Source organism: Diuraphis noxia, unplaced genomic scaffold (genome assembly GCF_037042655.1).
Source record: "Diuraphis noxia isolate RWA-SAM2 unplaced genomic scaffold, SU_Dnox_SAM2 contig0003, whole genome shotgun sequence".
Taxonomy (NCBI): domain Eukaryota; kingdom Metazoa; phylum Arthropoda; class Insecta; order Hemiptera; family Aphididae; genus Diuraphis; species Diuraphis noxia.
Window position 1 is genome coordinate 9,897,811 of NW_028301713.1, and position 5,427 is coordinate 9,903,237.

Sequence of the window (5,427 nt, forward strand, 5' to 3'; positions counted from 1 at the left end):
TCTGAGTGTTTAAAAGTGTTAAATATTAACCAAGTTAAATAAAATCACGATAAATAATTAAATTTAAAACCTTGAGTTGTTCATTTGAATTGCCTACTTGTCAACCGTGTTCCACAACTGGATCACAACCACAGGTTTACAAGACGATTAAGAAAAAAATTTTATATTTTATTGGGCATAACCAAAAATATGTCTGATTATAAATAGTATACTTAAGACAATTAAAACAATAGTTTCTGATTATCCTTAGAAAAATACAATTTTTACATTATTACCTCATTATGTATTTATTTATATTATAATAATATATTCACAGAGTTTTGTCATTTTCCACTACATTAATCATGTTACAGATTGCTGGCAATATTTTGCTTCATTAATATATTTTAAAACTTACCTTAGTTTATTGGCATCAGAGCTTTTATTTCATATTCAAAATCAAAATTCTTTTTAAGTATTTTGGTGTATAAAAATTGAATTTAGAACAAGTAGTTTATGGGTCTTACAAATTTATAATATAATCATACAACAGTGGTACTTCGCAGCTTCTTCAGAAATATTAATACGTGAAAGTAGCTTTTAAATAATTTGCCGTTCGGTGATTATATGGAAACAAACTAGTAGTGGCTACAATTTCAGCTCCCATGTTACAAATGTTACCCATGCCTTGATAAATATGATTAAATGATTATTAAACCATTCGATTTGTTGTTTGTTGAATGTAGGATTTAGTAATATTTCATCACTACTTCCATCAGTATGGCATAGTATGCATAGTAAAGGCTGAAATAATAAAATTTATTAGTGGAATAGTTCAACTAAAAATGAGTAAAAAAAATGAGCAAGTAGTCTAAAATTTTCAATTTTGGTTTACCTTGCCGGGAGCGAATTGATCAAGTCCGACTAAAGACACTCTACCACTTGGTTGAACTTTGTCATAATCATTGGGGTCAGAAAATGTCAATGCTAATAGTCCCTGCTTTTTCAAATTTGTTTCGTGTATCCTTGCAAAAGACATGACAATGACTGCACGTCCTCCCAAATGCCTTGGTTCTAAAGCGGCATGTTCTCTGCTACTTCCTTCACTATTGTCTTCATCACCAAACACAACCCACCGTAAATTATTTGCTTTGTACGGTCTTGCTGTATCTGGTACACCATCCCATTTTCCAGTCTGCTGGTTCATTACTTTATTCATTTCATCATCATCCAAATTGGTTGCACTGCAATTATGAAAATTACGATTATTTTATTTTAATAAAAATAAACAATTATAATAACATACGTTAAAAACATGTTATTTGAAATGTTATCCAAGTGCCCACGGTATTTCAACCAGGGACCAACAGCAGAAATATGATTAGTTGTACATTTTCCTTTCACCTATTAAAAAGGTATAAAACATTATTATATCCGAAGTAAATAATATAAATATTATAATATGTATTTCATTAAAGTTAAACATACTTTAATCAGTATAATAAGGCCTTCTAAATCTTTCCCGTCCCAAGTTTCAAAGGGTTCCAATAGTTGAAGGCGATTGGATTTGGAATTTACTTCCACATTTACAGTTAACCCATCTTTAGGTGGGGCTTGGTATTTATCTTGACCAGGATCAAATCCCTTTTGTGGTAGTTCATCGCCAAATGGATTACATAGCATAAATTCTTTACCTATAAAAATAGATAATATTATGTCTAAAAATATATAAATATTAACTCGAGGTAATGAAAACTGTTCACAAAAGAAACAATTTAGTATTTTGCATCAATACAAACATAGTATTTGTATAATATCATAAGCTTGTCAGAGCGACGATAACTAATAATATATATTTAACTAACCATCAGAGCCTTTTATTGATTCAGTTGTTTGATCAAAGTCCAAACGGCCTTCAATGGATAAAGAAGTTACTAACTCTGTAGACGTGAGAAGGATTGAGACGCTGGATTGGCATCATTTCGTCAATATTAGTAGATTTTTAACATCTTTATGGTCCAATTGACCAATGCACGGACCAAATGCATTAGCTAATACAGTACCTGCAAAATTTCTCAGTATTTGTGCCTAAACAATTTTTTAATTTAAATATCAAACAATAAATACTTATTAAATATTTTATTTTTTTTATACAATTCCGTCTCTTTCAACTGTCGTCCTAATTAGTTCAGATCCAGGAGAGACATCAAATGGAATTTTTGATTTACGACCATGATCTAACGCATCTTTTGCAATTGTACCACATCTCGCTATATCTTCATAACTTGAATTTGTGCAACTTCCAATCAGACCTGAAATTTAAAAAAACATTATCATACCAAATATATAATAAGTTATTATTATTAATAACCAAATATAAAAATAACATTATCATTTTTACTATTTTTATATGATGATTGCAATATTATATTTACGGACACTAGTAAATTTACTTTGAATAAAATTAATCTAAATAAGAAAGCTAACATCGTTCTTGGATTTAAAACCATTTTAATATACCTAATATTTAACATATACATATTATTGTAATTGGTTCCAATGTTGTTAAATTAAGTTCAATTAACTACACCAATGATAATATAACAACATATTAGGGTGATATTGTATTAGTACAAGAAAAAAGGATTACCTGGTCATAATCACAGCCTTTGTCAGGAGTCAACAATAATTGATTATACTTCGCAGCTTCTTCAGAAATATTACTACGTGAAAGTAGCTTTTAAATAATTTGCCGTTCGGTGATTATATGGAAACAAACTAGTAGTGGCTACAATTTCAGCTCCCATGTTACCCATGCCTTGATAAATATGATTAAATGATTATTAAAATTATAGATACTCTTTGTTAGGTTCCAGGCCAGTACCTTAAGCCTTATGTTAAATCAAACCGAGACGGCAATCCATTTGCAGCGGATAGTAATTTTTTTTATAATCTTTTTGCATTGTTTGTAATTAAATTTGTTTTATTTTTAATGATTGTATATTTTTAAGACAATACTTGGTTTAAAAATTTAAAAATTACTAGATCAAAAGTTTCGATGCATTAAAAAATGGTGTAATATACAAATTATATTTTTTATTCTTTATAACAATTTAGTATTTTGCATCAATACAATTATAGTATTTGTATAATATCATAAGCTTATCAGAGCGACAATAACTAATAATATTTAATATTTAACTAACCATCAGCCCCTTTTATTGATTCAGTAGTTGGATCAAAGACCAAACGTTACTCTGAGTGTTTAAAAGTGTTAAATATTAACCAAGTTAAATAAAACCACGATAAATAATTAAATTTAAAACCTTGAGTTGTTCATTTGAATTGCCTACTTGTCAACCGTGTTCCACAACTGGATCACAACCACAGGTTTACAAGACGATTAAGAAAAAAATTTTATATTTTATTGGGCATAACCAAAAATATGTCTGATTATAAATAGTATACTTAAGACAATTTAAACAATATTTACCGATTATCCTTAGAAAAATACAATTTTTACATTATTACCTCATTATGTATTTATTTATATTATAATATTATGTTCACAGAGTTTTGTCATTTTCCACTACATTAATCATGTTACAGATTGCTGGCAATATTTTGCTTCATTAATATATTTTAAAACTGAACTTAGTTTATTGGCATCAGAGCTTTTATTTCATATTCCAAATCCAAATTATTTTTAAGTATTTTGGTGTATAAAAATTGAATCTAGTATATCTGATGACGCCAAGTTAATCGATGTGCGTTTGATAGTTATATCCCCGTCCGTAATGCCGAACGTTGTTGGTGGTGGTATGGACAAGTGTCCGCCGACTCATTTGGCGTTTCCCGACTTCCCGGGCCGGCGTTTACCTGGGGCAGTCACTATTCCAATGACGCCCTCCACAGTACATGCAAGGGTTGGGCGGTAGTGGTTTTTCAGCAGTACCGTCCCGTGTTCGCGGTTGGTGGGTCGGGCGTGGTGCATGGGTTTGGCTGATTTTTTTGTATTCCAGCCTCGGTTGTGGTTGAATGGGTAGAGGGTCCGGTATGTATTCCAGGATTCCAGTAATCCGGCGGAGGTATGAATCCAACATTCCAACATGACACTCGATCCAACGTTGGTCACAACGTGTAGCTGCATCCGTCAGTCAAACATTGGTTCCAATGTTCAGCCAACGTTTGCACGCCAATGTTGGAGCCAACGTTTGACACATCGTGTAGCACCGGCTTAAGTCAAAATAAACAAAAGTTTACCTACCGGTTATTCCTGTTCGGGGAGCCAATTTGATGCGAACCGGTTAGATGCCGCTTGGGTGGGAAGAGGTTGCAGGAATGTATAGACTTACAAAAAAAAAAAACAAAACGCACAGCTTTTTTTTTGGGTTCGCAGTGGTGCGATGGGTTTTTTTATTTGAAAACAAGGAAACACAAAAAAACATAGTAAAAAGAAATAGTGACGGGAGTGGTGATGTAGTGTTGTACGACCGATTCGTCCGCGGTGGCGGGTGTATGACTGTCTCGCGGTCTCATAGATTCGTATAATACATGACAAAAATGGTATAATATTATATAATTTATAATAATATATATAATATAATATGCTCGGGTGAAGGCGCGATCGTACTGGACACTGGTTGTAGAACTGTCATGACGTCATGTCCACAAGCCGGTTCGCAGAACTACCGGTCGACGGTTCTGGCGCGGGTGTCACGTGCCGGCGTTGTCCGTCGTCGATTGGCCGCTTATTAAAGAAACCATTACGCGGTTTGAATTAAACTTCAAATGTTCAAACTTCAAACAGCTGTTACGCGTGGCCGCATCAACAAACCCACGGTAAGTTATTTGCCTTGCTGTAGTTTGTACTTTGTAGTTTGTACGCTATTGCAATTGCTGTAACCGGTACTTGTACTCCATCATTGGCGCAATTTGGAGGGTTTTGAATATTCGAATATTTATTAGTTATAACTAAGGGCAGTGGCGGCGCGAATAGCTATTTTATGAGGCGGCTGCCTCATACAAAAGTGAGGGTGGGTATCCCAATGACTCCAGGACCTATAGGGCTAGTTTATAATTTACACTCACATAGTCACATAATCACATACCACAAACATACTAGGGTAAATATTAGGTAATCTTCGTTACATTATCGAGATATGGATTTATTAGGTACTTTTGCCTCATGAAATAAAATAATTCACGCCGCCACTGACTAAGGGTGTGAATTTAATGCACTAAAAAACCTTAAAAAATGCAATGAAATATGCACTTAAAATGCCAAAAATTATAGTATAAAATTCGTTTAAAATTGTTTTTAATTTAATTTTTATATTTATATTAATATTAGGTACAGGACATTAAACATTAGTACAAAAAAACCGTTTATTTAATAAAAAAGTTGATTGAATCTGAATTAAGTTAATGCTATTCACCTAAAACATT

General features: G+C 32.5%; 1 pseudogene across 1 annotated transcript; it reads right to left on the bottom strand.

The window, feature by feature from the left end:
* Positions 1–368: 368 nt before the first annotated feature.
* Positions 369–4,090, bottom strand: LOC107164157 (putative aconitate hydratase, mitochondrial; annotated as a pseudogene). Its single transcript, XR_016190897.1, has 7 exons — positions 3,859–4,090; positions 2,134–2,291; positions 1,845–2,067; positions 1,468–1,673; positions 1,286–1,383; positions 875–1,223; positions 369–783 (listed from the first exon to the last, which is right to left on the bottom strand). The product of XR_016190897.1 is annotated as a putative aconitate hydratase, mitochondrial (transcript).
* Between the last annotated feature and the right edge of the window lie 1,337 nt (positions 4,091–5,427).